Below are 17,503 nucleotides of genomic sequence, written 5' to 3'. Positions count from 1 at the left end.
TGTTTGGGCTCTGCACCCCATGGGAGACCAGGAGAAGCACCTGGCTCCTGCCATCGGAACAGCGCGGTACGCCGGCCGCAGCGCGCTACCGCGGCGGCCATTGGAGGGTGAACCAACGGCAAAAGGAAGACCTTTCTCTCTGTCTCTCTCTCACTGTCCACTCTGCCTGTCAAAAAAAAAAAATAATAATAATAATGGAAATGGGAGAGGGAGAAGGAAGAAGGGTGGGAATATGAGTGGGAGGGAGGCAGGGTGGGAAGAATCACTATGTTCCTAAATCTGTATATATGAAATGCATAAAGTTTGTATTCTTTGAATAAAATGTAAAAAAAGTTTACTTTTGTATAACATATTTTGAAATCCAAGTATACAATAAATGCTTATTATGAGAAAAATACAAGGATTTTGAAATTTTTTACCCCAAAGTTCACATCCTTTTCACATACAAAATAGAATCACAACATCCCAACAGTTGCAAAATCCATAACCCACTCCTAAATCAACTTTAAATCTATAATCTCATGTAAATCTTTATACCAAGTATGGGTTAGAATCCACATCCTTTGACCAACTTCTCTACCTGTGATCCTGTGGCACCAGACTTGTTATGTGTTTCCAAAATACAATGGTGGAACAAGTATAGGCTAGATGTCCCAATTCCAAAATGGATCCATCACAAAGAAGCAGAGTGACACATCACAAGCAAGTCCACAATCCAGCAAGGCAAATTCTATCAGATTTCAGGTCTCAAGAACAATCATCCCGATGCAGTGCCCTGTGCTCATGGTCCAAGGCATTGGAAGCCCTGCTTCCTGGGCTCACCAGCGTGACAGCATTGTTTTGAGCAGTGGCTCCTGGTCCAAGGAAACTGAGAAGACACACTTGCCACTTTCCTCCCAAGAATGGTAGCCCTGTCAATCTCTGAAACAACTTTCTGAGTCATGCCTTCCCCTTTTCTGGCATAGGAACACATTTGCAGAAAGACTGTTGTACTGGACATTGCTATAGACTTCCTGAAATCGAACAGGCTGCTTTCATTTTGCTCCATATCTTTACGTTTCAGTTCCAGCTGGCAGAATTCCTGATGAAATGGTTAATTGGTACCATGCCTCACACACTCAGTGCTCTCTCCAGAAAATACATGTTCATTTTTTCTGAGATGAGCAGATTGAGAATTTTCCAAATTTTAAAAGTTGGATGTCTTTTATTTTAATAATCCCTTCTAGTTCTTTCTCCCACTCATATTTTACTACAATCAGCAAGGAAATCAGGCCACATGTTCATCACTGTGTGAGGAAATCACATCTGAATATTCCACACTTCAGTCATCTAGAGAGTCCACATTCCACAAAACACTAGGACACAGCTCCCCAAACTGATATGGCAAGAATTCCACATCAGAGACCTAACCAGAATCCCCTGTAACAGCTATATTTTACCAAGAGTGTCTCTGAAGCAATTTTGGCTTTGTCAACAGGTACCTCAAAATTATTCTAGCCTCTACATATTACCAATTCCAAACCACATCCACATTTGCAAACACAATCCCATTCTTAATATTAAAATTGTTATTAGTTTGCTGGGCCCAACCTACAAAACACAATACAACTGGTATATTACCTGATAGAACTTCACTTTCTCACAGTTCTGAAAATTGGAAAGCCCAAAAGAAGCTGTTGGCAAGTTTGGTTTCCAGAAGCCTGTCTCCCTGGCTTGCAGATGGCTCCAGTATCTCTGTGTCCTCACATGGACTATTCTCTGTGCATGCAACTCCCTGGAACCTCTCCTTCTTAGAAGGACACCACTCGTGATGGATTAGGACCAGACCCTTATGACATCACTTTAACCTTAATTACCTTTTTACATACGCTATCTATGTATCTATGGGGTGGGCATTGTGGCTCAACAGGATAAGCTGCCATCTGCGAGGCTGGCATCCCATATGAGGGCCAGTTTGAGTCCCGGTACACCACTTCCAATACAGCTTTTTTATAATTTGCCTGGGTAAGCAGAAGATGGCACAAGAGTTTGTGACTCCATAGGCCGGTGTCGTGGCTCACTAGGCTAATCCTCCGCCTTGCGGCGCCAGCACACCAGGTTCTAGTCCCGGTCAGGGCACCGGATTCTGTCCCGGTTGCCCTTCTTCCAGGCCAGCTCTCTGCTGTGGCCAGGGAGTGCAGTGGAGGATGGCCCAAGTGCTTGGGCCCTGCACCCCATGGGAGAACAGGAGAAGCACCTGGCTCCTGCCATCAGATCAGCGCGGTGCGCTGGCCTCAGCACGCCGGCTGCAGCGGCCATTGGAGGGTGAACCAATGGCAAAGGAAGACCTTTCTTTCTGCCTCTCTCTCTCACTATCCACTCTGCCTGTCAAAAAATAAAAATAAAAAAAAAAGAGTTTGTGACTCCGAACCCAAGTGAGAGATTGGATGAATTTCTAGGCTCCAGACTTTGGCCTTGACCCACCCAGCCACTGCATTCATTTGTTGAGTAAACCTGTTGATGGGACATATATATCTCATATGTCTGTCTCTCCTTGTCTAATTCTGCCTCTCAAATAAATAAATCTTTTATAAAAATAGGTTAAATGACCTATTCACATAAACAGCCACACTGGGGATTAGTGCTGTAAACTGTGTATCGGGGTAGGGAGGACACAGTTCCAGTCCATAATACTTTGCTCTCTGGTCCCCTAAAAATCATGTGCAGTCATCAACTCCTCTATATGGGCTGTTCTCCTGACCACTCCTTTCCTTTCCCCTTAAGTGTGAACATAACAAAAGTCAATGATAAATTTTTCTACTTCTGCTAGAAATTGATATTTAAAAGATGTTTTCTTTCATTGGCATGAGATACCTGGTTTATGATGGGCTTTTTGCACACCAACCCTTGTAATCCTTGTACTTCATGGTCTTTTAATTTAATAAACTGCTCCCCTGCAAGCTATTTACCTGGTTCTGACCTCATACACTGATCGCTGAGTAGGACCCAAGGTCTTCAGCTTCATGGGATACATGGGACTCCTCGGTGCACTTATTCTGGATGCTGGTTCTGGTAAAGTGAGAATGATATTATTACCTTCGATATCACCCCTCCTTAAGTCCCCCAACATCTCTACTAAGAATCACTAGTCACACATTCACCTTCCCTAAACACCAACTGAAAGGCATTTATTTGCGCCCCTGTCCTTGCCTATTGAGGCCACATGAAGTTATGTGTGCCAGTGCCAGTGATCCATCCCAAGGCATCACTCCATTTAGCCACAACCTCCTCAATCCTCCAGGCATGGGCAAAAGGTCTGAAAACACCTATTGTTCTCTCCAGCTCAAGGCACTACCCTTTTAGCTGTGGCCCCACATTTTCTCTAATCCCCAGGGCCGAACTTCACCAAATTTTGCCAAGTTCCTACCATGAGACTGGCCTGACCCAGGCCCTGTGCTTTGATATCAGGTGTTCATTGCAGGGCCAGTCTCCCCAGGCCCTGGAGCCTTTACCGGCTTGGGGGAGACATTCCCAAAAATAAAAGGAAAGGGATGTCTCTGTTGGAGAAGCAAAATCTTAGGAAGATGGACAAAAGAAGAATGAGACAGGGGGGTCCCCGGCCCCATCATCTCAGCTGAAGGACTCCAGCCTTCAGTACTCTCCAGGTCAGCTTTGGGGTAATGTTGAAGGGGCCACAGCAACTCATTATCACAAGAGTCCTTCCATCAACTAGTTCTTCCATGACCCAAACTGAAAGCCACAAGCAAAGTTGTGTGTGCATGTGTGTGTATGCAAGGTTCATCTCATATCAGAAATTTAAGAAGTTTCCTCTGGGTATGAATGCAGAAATAGTAACTCTAGCATAAGTATTGACATTTTACCTCAAAATTTTTTCCTGTAAAAGGAAGTTTTCTGTGGCTATTCACTAAAAAGAGAACCAATAAATGACACGTGATTCTAAAAAAAGTAGAAAAACTGAATTTTTAAAAGAATAACATCTCTGCTGGGTAACTCTGAAACCTTGTACTTTACCCAACAGTGGTGATATAAGAAGGATCCAAGAACCCTATTGATGGGATTAAAAGAAAATCATACAGGAAGTAGATTTTCATATTTTAATGAAGATGAAGTATTTACCATATTCTACAACAAACTGAGCTAAACGCCACTGGAAAAGAAAAAGCACACTGTGGAAATGCAGACGCTTCAAGATTATTATGAACTTTGGATCAGTGCAGCTCCAGGGATATAACAAGACTATCAATACCTTCAGGAAGCACAAGATTACTGTTCTCAAATGGAGCCGAGTGATAAATAAGGTAACAACACTGCCCTTTTGATTGGAGAAAATCTGGGATTCCAACACTCACAATCCTGGATTATAATATCTCAGAACAATAAAAAAATGACAAAATGCTACAAGTATTCAAGATTTGGACAAGGAGAAAGGCACCTTCTTTTCTTGGTTGGAACATTGCAATATAGTAAGATGTGAGTCTCACTAATAACAATGTGCAAAGTTATAGACAAGTACTAAAAATTCCGAAGAGTTTTATCACTGGTTATATATTCATGCTAAAATTCAAATGGAAAAATTAACATAAGGATTGCTATAAAACACTGCTCAGGAAGAGCTCCAGGGAAACTGTCGCTTCCAATTAGGAAAACAATCCCTTTTAAGGGATTTAAACTGTGTGGTACTAGTAGACAAAAGGACAAATGGGTTGTAATATAGCAAAAATGAATTCAGATACATTAAAATACAGTTCAAAAAGGGTGGTATGAAATCACTATGTCAGATTAATGAATCAGACACTGGATAGACATTTGAAAAATCATAAAATTCCATTTCTCACATTATACATGAGAATTCTATATGGATTCAGAAATTTAAAGGTTAAAAAATAAAATTGGGGGCCAGTGCTATGGCATGACACGTAAAGCCACTGCCTGCAGTGTCGGCACCCCATATGGGTGCCAGTATGAGTCCCTCTTCTCTTCCAATCCAGCTCTCTGCTATGGCCTGGGAAAGCAGTAGAAGATGGCCCAAGTCCTTGAGTCCCTGCACCTGTGTGGGAGACCAGGAGGAAGCTCCTGGCTCCTGGCTTTGGATCAGTGCAGCTCCAGCTGTTGCAGCCAGTTGATGGAAGATCTCTCTCTCTCTCCACTTCTCCTTCTCTCTGTGTGTAACTCTTTCAAATAAATAAATACATCTTTTAAAAAATACAAAAATAAAGTTGAATGTGCTAGAAGAAAACATAGATGGAATCATCCTAACATGATGTAGAGTAAGGCTTTCTAATTCTGACTTGAAATTCTGAGACAATGTAACATAAAAACATATAAAACTTCTGCATGCATCAGCAATCAAATATGAACAGTCAAAAGATAAATAAATTTATTAGTATGTACATCAAGATGTTTCATTGAGAAGGGCTGGATTCTCACATGAAGACATTTCAGAAACTTATGGGGAGAGAACAAAAATCCTACATCAAATGGGTAAGACTCAATCAGAATCTTCACCAAGAAAGGCATAAACATATGAAAATATGGTGAGTTTTACAAATAAGAGAAAAATGTATGCTACAAAGATACCTCTTCTTACCCATAAGATCACCCCCAAAATAGCTAAGATATGGAATCAACCCAGATGTCCATCAACTGTTGACTGGATAAATAAATATGGTATATATACAGTATGGAGTATTACTCAGCTTTAAAAAATGAAATCCTGTCTTTTCCAATGAGATGGACACAACTGGAAACCATTATACTTAGTGAAATAAGCCAGTCCCAAGAAGACAGATATCATGTTTTCCCTGATCCGAGGTAACTGATAGAGTACCTGAAATGTAATGTATTGAAGTGGAATAGACATTTTGAGATTTGATGGTTGGTTAACAGCCCTTGTCTCTTCCATAGAGGAACAGTGTGTTTTTTTTCTTCATACTATTTGTTGAACGCTTTTCCTTAGGGTAGGGTTAACTATATGATCATTAAGTAAACTAAAAATAGATCTTTGTAAAATTAAGAGTGGGAGTGTGAGGTAGGGGGAAGAAGGATTGGAGCATGGCCAGGAGGGAGGGTAGGGGGAAGTGTCACTATGTTCCTAAATCTGGATATATGAAATACATGAAACTTTGATAACTTAAATAAAATTTTAAAAATTATAACTATGCTAAAAAAACTTGTTTTATATTGAAGTAAAAAAAGAAAACCATTGACAGTACTACTAGGAGACTAGAAAAACTGGATTTTCAATATATGCTTACTGAAAATGCAAGAGTATATAAAACCTATCAAATAAAGTTAGGATTATATGATAAAATTACTTTTATTAAAATCTCAGCAGAAAAAGTAACATCTAAGAATTTACCCAGAAGAGTCACTTGCCATTGTACAAGTGTATATATGCACAGATATTTCTCACAGTCCTATTTATAGTTGTAAAATACAGGAAATTGTTTTAAAATTCAAGCCAAATAATTAAATCCAACTGGTGGAAACACACAATAGATTATAGAGCAGCTGAGAAGAAATGTTGAGAAATAAAAGAGCAATGGACTGTTCTGGACTGACAGGAACAGTTAAGAAAAAAGAGCAAAGGGCAAAAAAAAATACTTTGCTACCTTTTGTATAAGAAAGGAAGACAATGAACAGTTTCTTAGGCAGTGTCTGTTATGGGAGTGTATTAGAATCACAAACACATTCTAAGCTCTTATTAGGCTTGTGTACTGCAGCAGTATAGGTAAACCAATTCTGAAAAATATTTTGTATACATCAACAGATTGAGCAAATGAGTGTATAGGTTTGCTGGTGTGATCCAACATTCTCCCTGTGAAAGGGGACCCTACAAATGTGGAATGGGACACACACAAAGAAATCCTGGGACCACTGTTGTGACATAGCAGGCCAAACTGCCACCTGTGACATCAATATCCCATATGGGTGCCAGTTTGTGTCATGGATGCTCCACTTCTTGTCCAGCTCCCTGCTAACTGCCTGGGAAAATCGACCCTGCCACCCACGTTGGAGTACCAGATGAAGTTCCTGGCTCGAGGCTCCACCTGGCCCAGTCCTGGCCATTGCAGAGATCTGAGGAATAAACTAGCAGATGGAAGATGGGTCTCCGCTCCCCTCCCCCTCACTCTCTCTGTAGCTCTGACTTCAAAGTAAATGGAAAAAATCTTCTAAAAAAGAAAGAAATTTGAGAAAATGCAAAGGAATGGGAAATAATGGAGTAAACTTCTTATTATTCACGTGTGTACATGTGTATTCGTGCATGTTTCTGTGTATTTGCACATGTGTATTTTCTAGGTCAGCCCATTGAATAAACCAACAAAGAGACTTCCATAGCAGTGAACATGAACATGAACACACACACACATGGCCCAGATCTACACTATTTTTCACTAAAGAAACCTAGGACTTCTTGGAAAAATGTCTGCTTCTAGGACAAGGGTTTATGACTGTAAAATTTCTAACACAGTAGAAAGGAAAGAAGTGCTGAAAACCACAGAATGATGGCACACCCAACTAGGACACAGGAGCAGGGGCGAAAGAGGCTCCCAGGGGCGGGAGCTGTGGTATAGCAGGCAAAGCTGCCGCCTGCAATGCCAGCATCCTATATGGGTGCCGGTTCAAATCCTGGCTGCTTCACTTCCAACCCAGCTCTCTGCTGTGGCCTGAGAAAGCAATAGCAGATGACCCAAGTCCTTGGGCCCCTGCGCCCACATGAGAGACCCAGAAGAAGCTCCTGGTTCCTGGCTTTGGATTGGTGTAGCTCCGGCCATTGCAGCCAACTGGGGAGCAAATCAGCAGATAGAAGACCTTTCTCTCTGCCTCTGCCTCTCCTTCTCTCTCTGTAACTCCCACTTTCAAATAAATAAATAAATCTTAAAAAAAAGAAAGAAAGAAAGAAAGAAAGAAAGAAAGAAAGAAAGAAAGAAAGAAAGAAAGAAAGAAAGAGGCTCCCAATCACTGGCAAAATCTGGGCATTCTACAAGCCACACTAACTGAGTGCACTGGGGAAAAAAGAAACTTTTGAGTCTCAAGCATTATTAAAAATACAAATATATTGCCATGAATATCCATCTTCACGTACATTAAAATAAAACTGTCTTCATACAAAGGCCCTTGTTTCTAAACCAGCACCACAGGGTTCACTGTTGCCCTGCACTCCTTTTCTTCTTTGTAGCCTGTTTCTTTCATAGTGCCTTTAGTGATTTTTCTTTTCCTTGCTGCTCATTAAGAGAGACTGAAATGTTTAGCTTTATCAAAGCCTAATTCATCTACCATGTAATTCATCCATTGAAAATAAATAATTCAATACTTTTTAGTTCATTTATGGAATTGTATAATCAATATAATAATTTTAGGTTAGTTCAGTTGGTTAGAGCGTGGTGCTAATCAATATAATAATTTTAGAACATTTTCCTCACCCCACAAGAAACTCTACGGGGCTGGCGCTGCAGCACAGCAGGTAAAGCCACCGCCTGCAGTGCCAGTATCTCATATAGGCACTTGTTCGTGTCCCAGCTGCTCATCTTCCGATCCAGCTCTCTGCCATGGCCTGGGAAAACAGTAGAAGATGGCCCAAGTCCCTGGACCCCTGGACCCACATGGGAGACCCGGAGGGAACGCCTGGCTCCTGGCTTCAGACTGGTGCATCTGTGGCCATTGCAGCCATCTGGAGAATGAACCAGTGGATAGAACACTTTCTCTCGCTCTCTCTCCCTCTGCCTCTGCCTCTCTGTACCTCTGACTTTCAAGTAAACAAATAAAATCTTTAAAAAAAATAAACTCTAGGTCTTTTGTAAGTCACCTTCCAATTCGTTCAAGCACCTCAATCTTTGGAAAATACTATCTACATCCGTCTATAAATTTGTTAACTGCGGACATTTCTTACAAATGGAATCACATGAGTATTTTGAGTTTACAATGGTTATCTTCTAGACAACTGATGATGAAAGTGGAAATATTCCTATTAGATCCTTCTTGTTGTTTCTCGATCAACCTAGAACAATAGGATATCCACAGAGAAGATAAGGATGCGATCAGGTTTTCAGATGTACATCATCAGCTTGGCTTCAGATTTTTATCAATTTTGAATCTGTCAAGTTGTTTCTGGCTCATTTGAAATAAAATCATGAAGTCATAGAGTAGTGTCTTCATAACAGCACTGAAGACTCTACTAACAATATGTTTCACAATAGCCATAAAATAAAAACTCAATGGATTAGGGACAGGATTAATATTTACAAGTGCTCAAATATCCTCTATTTTGTCCAAACCAAGTCTTGAAAAAAAATGGTTACTAACAAGAACAAGGAAGACACTATGATGTCCCCAAATGAACAAGACACCTCAATTCAAGATTAGGAAGATGATGAGATAGAAGAAATGCAAGAAGCAGAGCTCAAAAAATTGATAAGAACATTAAGAAGTTCTCAAAAACAAATTCTTGAACGACAGAAATCCTTACTGGACAGGATAGAAAATCTCTCTCACAAAAATGAAATATTAAGGAGGAATCAAAATGAAATGAAACAACTAGTAGAACATGAAACTGTGATAGTGAAGAGAAATCATAGTGAAAAAAGAATTCAATAGATCAAATGACAAACACATTAGAGAGCCTTAAAAACAGAATGGCTGAAGCAGAAGAGTGAATATCGGACTTAGAAGACAGAGAACAGGAAAGCACACAATCAAACCAAAGAAAAGAAGAGGACATTAGAAATCTAAAAAATATTGTTGGGAATCTACAGGATACTATTAAAAAACCCAACATTCAGGTTCTAGGAGTTCCTGAAGGCATGGAGAGAGAGAAAGGATTAGAAGGCCTTTTTAGTGAGATACTAGCAGAAAATTTCCTGGTTTGGAGAAGGACAGAGACATCCTAGTACACGAAGCTCATAGAACCCCTAATAAACATGACCAAAAGAGATCCTCACCACAACACGCTGTAATTAAACTCACCACAGTGAAACATAAAGAAAAGATCCTAAAATGTACAAGAGAGAAACGTCAGACCACTCTCAGAGGATCCCCAATTAGACTCACAGCTGACTTCTCATCAGAAACCCTACAAGCTAGAAGGGAATGGCGAGACATAGCCCAGGTTCTAAGAGAGGAAAACTGCCAGCCCAGAATATTATATCCTGCAAAGCTCTCATTTGTGAATGAAAGTGAAATAAAGACCTTTCATAGCAAACAGAAATTGAAAGAATTTGTCGCCACTCATCCAGAACTGCAAAAGGAAACCTCACAGCAAAAGATCACAGGAAGCTCAAAGCATATACTAGAAAATATCTTAGGGAAAATGGCAGGGCAAAGTTACTACTTATCAATAGTCACATTGAATGTTAATGGCCTCAACTCTCCAGTTAAAAGACACAGACTTGCTGATTGGGTTAAGGAACAAAACCCATCTATTTGCTGCCTACAAGGAAAACATTTTTCCAAAAAAGATGCATGCAGACTGCAAGTGAAATGTTGGAAAAAGATATCCCATGCCAACAGAAACCAAAAAAAAAGCAGGTGTAGTCATCTTAATATCAGACAAAATAAACTTTAACACAAAAACTGTTAAGAGAGACAAAGTGGGGCACTATATAATGATTAAGGGATCCATTCAACAGGAAGATGTAACAATTATCAATGAATATGCACCTAATTACAGGGCACAGGTTTATTTAAAAGATATGTTAAGGGACTTAAAGGGAGACTTAGACTCCAATACAATAGTACTGGGGGACTTCAATACTCCACTCTCAGAGATAGAAAGGTCAACCGGACAGAAGATCAACAAGGAGACAGTAGATTTAAATGACACTATAGCCCAAATGGATCTAACAGATATCTACAGAACTTTTCATCCTACATTTAAAGAATTTACATTCTTCTCAGCAGTACATGGAACCTACTCGAGGGTTGACCACATACTAGACCATAAAGCAAGTCTCAGCAAATTCAAAAGAATTAGAATCATACCATGCAGCTTCTCAGACCACAGGGGAATGAAGTTGGAAATTAGCAACTCGGGAATCCCTAGAGCATATGCAAACACATGGAGACTGAACAACATGCTCCTGAATGAACAATGGGTCACAGAAGAAATCAAAAGAGAAATCAAAAACTTTCTGGAAGTAAATGAGGATAACAGCACAACACACCAAAACCTATGGGATACAGCAAAAGCAGTGTTAGGAGGAAAGTTTATAGCAATAGGTGCCTACATCAAGAAATTGGAAAGGCACCAAATAAATGAGTTTTCAATGCACCTCAAAGATCTAGAAAAACTGCAGCAAAACAGACCCAAATCTAGGAGGAGAAGAGAAATAATTAAAATCAGAGAAGAAATCAACAGGATTGAATCCAAAAAAATTACAAAAAAAAAAACAGCCAAAGAGCTGGTTTTTTGAAAAATAAACAAAATTGACACCCCATTGGCCCAACTAACTAAAAAAAGAAAAGACCCAAATCAATAAGATCAGAGATGAAAAGGGAAACGTAACAACAGACACCACAGAAATAAAAAGAAATCATCATCAGAAATTACTACAAGGACTTGCATGCCAGCAAACAGGGAAATCTATCAGAAATGGACAGATTCTTGGACACATACAACCTACCTAAATTGAGCCAGGAAGACATAGAGAACCTAAACAGACCCACAACTGAGACAGAAATTGAAACAGTCATAAAGGCCCTCCCAACAAAGAAAAGCCCAGGGCCAGATGGATTCACTGCTGAGTTCTACCAGACATTTAGAGAAGAACTAACTCCAATTCTTCTCAAACTATTCAAAACAATCGAAAAAGAGGGAATCCTCCCAAATTCTATGAAGCCACCATCACCTTAATCCCTAAGCCGGAAAAAGATGCAGCATTGAAAGAGAATTACAGACCAATATCCCTGATGAACATAGACGCAAAAATCCTCAATGGACATTAAAGGGTGCTGTGCAACAGATGCGCAGCACGGAAATTACAACCCCACGACGGACAACGGCCTTTACTACAAACTGCACGCACGCATGAGATTCTCGCACAGTGCCTTCGCGGACAGACGTTCGCCTAGTCCTGCATCTTCTGCCCACCTCGGCTGGCAGGACCCTGGCACGCAGGTTTCTCAGTCCCGAGGGAGCGTCCCCAGCCGCAGCCTTGCTCAGAGTGCTAGCGGCACCGACGGGACACAGCGCGGGCCCCCTGCGGGATGAAGCCCCCTCACGTCACGGTCAGGCATCGCCACAGCACGGGGAGCGCCCCGGCGCAGCGCGGGCCCGTGACCGCCGTGGAAACGCTCGCGCCGCACAGCTGCGCACCGAGGACGCCGGGCCGCACACAGCGAGGGTGCGAGCGCCCCAGGGCCTACAGGGACGCGCGGTAACTGCTCGGGACCTGGTATCCTTCACCTCCTGGTAGGTAAGGGAAGCTCAACGCCGCCAAGAGCGCGAACCCTCGCTCTCCTCGCGCCTGCGCATCTCCTGGGCCCTAGCGCCGCAAGGGACGCTGGGAGCCGTTAGAGGAGCACGCGTCCGCGCTGAAGCCGCCCCCCCCCCGCCCCGGGGGCCAGGACGTACGCATGCGCGGGGTGCGCTATAAAGGGTGGTCTAGGAAGTTGTTTGAGGGCCTGCAGCCCACCGGACCAGTCCTCCTGGGATCGCCGTGGCCGTCCCTCCGTTAACCTAGCGCGTCTGAAACGACCCCTGATGGTTTGGAAGAGGGCAGACGTCCGCCCAGGCACGCGCACCCCAGGGCTGCACCCTAGAGCGGGGTCTCCTGCACTGGGGTCAGCGCTTGCAGCCTCTCCGGACTGCAGGTCTCTGAGGCTTGTCCGCGCCTCCCCAAAACGCTGCCTCCTTCCTTCCCAGGCCGCCTGGGTTCCGTGGAAGAACAGTCTGGCCAAGAACGTTAGACCTGGGAACCCTGAGGGACTCGGGCTCCTGGCTCCGTTCTTAGTTATTCCGAAGGCGTTTAATGTACTTGGGGAATTTAATACACAGATTTTTAACTATCAATTCGCAAATGCTTTCGTTGATAATTTGTTACTCCCATGTGTAAAACTTGACAATTTGAGCCGCTTAATGTCTATGTACCAGGTAGTATAGAAATTTTACAACAAACAAGCATTTAAGTGCGTGAATGAAAACAATGGCCTCCAGCTGGTGCCGCGGCTCACTAGGCTAATCCTCCGCCTTGCAGCGCCGGCACACCAGGTTCTAGTCCCGGTCGGGGCGCTGGATTCTGTCCCGGCTGCCCCTCTCCCAGGCCAGCTCTGTGCTGTGGCCCGGGAGTGCAGTGGAGGATGGCCCAAGTTCTTGGGCCCTGCACCCCATGGGAGACCAGGAGAAGCACCTGGCTCCTGCCTTCGGATCAGCGCGGTGCGCTGGTCACAGCGCGCCGGCCATGGCGGCCATTGGAGGGTGAACCAACGGCAAAAAGGAAGACCTTTCTCTCTGTCTCTCTCTCTCTCTCACTGTCCACTCTGCCTGTCAAAAAAAAAAAAAAAACACACACACAATGGCCTCATCAACCCTGCAATATGAAGTTATTGCTGGAATCCCATATAAGGTTGCCCTGTGATGAAAATTTAAGTCTTTGAGAAGAGTCTCAAAGTCATTTGTTTCTTTTTAGGTACATGTCTAGCTGTTTTTTATTTCTAGTCCCACGATCTTCCTTCAATTGCTCTCATTTAGTCCACTGGACATCTTGGTAGAGCTGTTCCGAGTGCCTTGCAGACAGAATAAAAACACTGTTGCACATAAACCTGAGGACTGAAGCTCCTTTCCGCTGGTTTGCTCCCCAGGTCACCTCAAAGGCCAGGCATAGGCCAAGCCAAAGCTGAGGGTTGGTAGCTGGGAACCTGGAATTCATTTCCGGTCTCCCCAGTAGGTGGCATGAACCTAACTACCAGAGCCATCACTTGCTGTCTCCAGGGTGCACATTAGCAGAAAGCTGGGAAAAGAGCCAGTTATCACAGCCAGTTCCTCCGATTCAGAACAGGGACATGTTACCCACTAGACCCAATGCCTTCCCTAGAATATGTGGGATTTTTATGAGTGATAGAGCCTCTTGTCCTAAGTATCTAGCCTACAGAACAGAGAAAGCAACCAGATGAGTGACACCTTCATTCTGAGCACCAGTAAAATTAATGGTTTACCTGAAACTGAAAGCATTTTCAAAAAAAATTGAATATATACTTTAAGTTAATAATATACACACATAATAATATACAAGAATTTCCTCTGGAAATGAAAATGGTGGCTGTTTCATGGGAAGAAGCCCGTTTCTACATACTCCATTCAAGTTTTGAAATATACAACATTTTTTTTCATCTTTTTTTTTTATTTAGTGAATATAAATTTCCAAAGTACAGCTTATGGATTACAAAGGCTTCCCCCCCACACAACTTCCCCCCCACACAACCCTCCCCTTTCCCACTCGCTCTCCCCTTCCATTCCCATCAAGATTCATTTTCAATTCTCTTTAGAAATATACAACATTTTTGCATGTTACAATATTAATGAAAGCATTAAAAAATTATACGTTTAACAACAAACACTGTCAGCACCAAAAAAAAAAAAAAGGTGGTGGGGATTTCTGGGTCAGTCTGTATGCTTTAATATCATTCTTTGATGCACTGCGGCTTTCCATCAAAGGGGGTCAAAGGTCAGATTTTCCTCTGGAGAATGCAGATTTCAGCAGAGGACAGTATCTGGGGATGTAGGACCTATCTGTGGATACAAGAAGTATTTGGGGGTAATGAGACTTCATTCAGGAGGAGTGCTCATGCTGCAGTCCATCACTGATCTGCTGATACTCTGACCACCTTATCTCCCTAAGCATGTTATGAGTTTGAAATTCGATGAGAAAGTACAGCCAGCATTCAAGTTAGTTGAGAGCCTACTTCCACAGGTGGGAAGCAGGCTGGGCAAGGTTTATTGATACAGAATGGAAGTAAAGGTGGTGCCAAGTACAGTCTTAGTGCTAGAAATCAGAGAAACAATTTAACATTGCCTAAAAAAGCTATGTTGTCACTGTACAATTTCAAGAGAACTTAAGATTGGCTATGGCCCACTAGCCAGAGCCCTCATGGAATGTCCACAAAATCCCCTCTTCTGCTGCCCCTTCCTGACCAGAGAAGCCTGAGCCCCACATCCCATTCCTGCCATTGGACCCTGAGCCTCCAGCTCAGGGTCTGGGTCCTGAACTTGAGTTTCCTCATTGTGGAGGCTGCCAGCCAGCTGTGGCGAGTGCCCAACCTGCAGAGGTGGCATCAGAACAAGTAAGTCTGTAGGGGTGGGGGTCTGTAATAAGACTCCCTGTCCCTCCTCTGATCACCAGGAACTCACATTTGACATTTCCCCTAGGGAAACTGATTGGCCTGAAGTAGAGGGAAGACAGAGCCCTGCAGATCCACAGGACATCTTATCTGGGGCGGCTCTGGAAGCCCATGTTGAACGGACGCTGCTTAAAGGAAGGGTCCCTAGAGGTGGAGCAAGATGCTCCGGGGAAAATGTACTGATCAGAAGAGGCGGGAGCACATGGGTTGGAACTTTCTAAATAGAGGAGACAGGTCACCTCACTCTGGGTTTGTGGAGAAGAGAGGGCAGATAGGATTCTGGTGGAGGCAGAGAGAGGACCTAAGCTGATCCTTACTCCAGCTGCATGGGCCATCCCCTTAAAGTGGTTCAGAGGGTGTTGACCTGGGTGTCCTAGATATCAGGAAGCTGTGAGAACATGGGCTTAGCTGGGAAGCTGATTGGTGGGGGTGCTTCACTCTCACCCACTCTGCAGCGACATAGCCTCAGAAATGAGGCTGCAGATTCCCCCACTTCCATGGCCCAGAGCCTCCCAGCTCCTCCCTGCCCAGTGCTGCTGATTCCTTTCAGTGCAGGAGACATCTGGATCCACTGGAGACATGGCTGTCAGTTTATGTCAGCAAATATAGGGTTTGACTTCCAAAATTTGGACTGCACTGTTCTCCCTGTGGTGGAAACACAGTTCCTCCATTCACATCATCCTCTTCACATCTCATAGCAGGAGCCTCTGCCCAGGCTTTGCCATAAAGATGAAGGTGGCACAGATACTCACGTCCTCACATCACAAGCAGGCACAGCTGGGCAGCATGGTTGGTTTTCTAGAGGAAATTTCAGTGATCACTGTTTTTCCGACTTCCTTTATTTTTATAAAACATTTTATTTATTTGATTGGCAGAGTGACAGAGAGGAAGAGACAGAACAAAGAGTGAGTTTGAGATAGAGAGAGAGAGAGATCTTCCATCCATGGGTTCATTCCCCAATTACTTGAGATAATCAGTGCTGGGGGAAATCAAAGCCAGCATACCATCAACTACTAGGGACTGCATCATGGATGGCAGGAATCTAAGTACTTAGGCTGCCTCCCAGGCATATTAGCAGGAAGATGGATCACGAGAACATTGTAGCCGGTACTCAAACCAGCTGCAATATGGGGTGTAGCATCCAGAGTTACAGCTCAACCGGCTGTGCCTCAAAAATCACCCCTGTTTTCTATTAAAGTAAGGAAGGAGAGTAGCAATTAGGAAGGCTATTGTTATACGTGAGGACACAGATCCTGATCCTTAGACACATGTGCCCTGTGCCTTGTTGTCATTAACTGGGCTCTGTGTGGTTCCTAGATAGGGATGTGTTCCAGGACACTTTGTCCCACGCTCCCTGGCTCATGCCTGCTGCTTCCTGGGCCTTCACTTGCCATCACTGAGAACACAAAGAAGAAGGATCCCAGAGAGTCTACATTTCCTTCAACCAATTTTTTTAGGTTTATTTTATTTATTTGAAAGACTGAGTTACAGAGAGAGGTAGATCCAGAGAGAGGTAGATCCTGGGTGGAGAGAGAGAGAGAGAAAGAGAGAGAGAGAGAGAGAGAGAGAGAGAGAGAGAGAGAGGTATTCCATCCACTGGTTCACTCCCCCAAATGACCGCAACGGCCAGAGCTGAGTTGATCCGAAGCCAGGAGCCAGGAGCTTCTTCTGGGTCTCCCACGCAGGTTCAGGGGCCCAAGGACTTGGATCATCTTCCACTGCTTTCCCAGGCCATAGCAGAGAGCTGGATTGGAAGTGGAGCAGCTGGGATTCAAACCCACACTCTTATGGGATGCCAGTGCTGTAGGCCAGGGCTTTAACCTGCTGCACCACAGTACTGGCCCCTCAACCAATTCTGATCTGACCTATTAGCAATGTTGAAAGTCCTAGACACCTCCCTTGGCAGGCAGCATTCCCTGCTCATTCTAACCCTAAGCAGGCATCAGTGACTTTCAAGGACAGGATTTCAGGATCCCAACATCTACTTACCAGTCCTGTTTCCTGGGAACAGAGCTTTTGGAGTGGCATAGAACCACAAGTCCCTGCAATCAAGGGTAGCCAGTATATGCTCCCCATGGTTTTAGCAGTGCCCTGAGAAGTCCTGCCCACTGAGTGGGATGAATTACAGCAATATCCTGAAGGATTTCAGGGCTATGGCTGAGGAGAGCTTTCT

Source organism: Lepus europaeus, chromosome 12 (genome assembly GCF_033115175.1).
Source record: "Lepus europaeus isolate LE1 chromosome 12, mLepTim1.pri, whole genome shotgun sequence".
Classification (NCBI taxonomy): Eukaryota; Metazoa; Chordata; class Mammalia; order Lagomorpha; family Leporidae; genus Lepus; species Lepus europaeus.
This window is presented reverse-complemented; position numbering follows the sequence as displayed.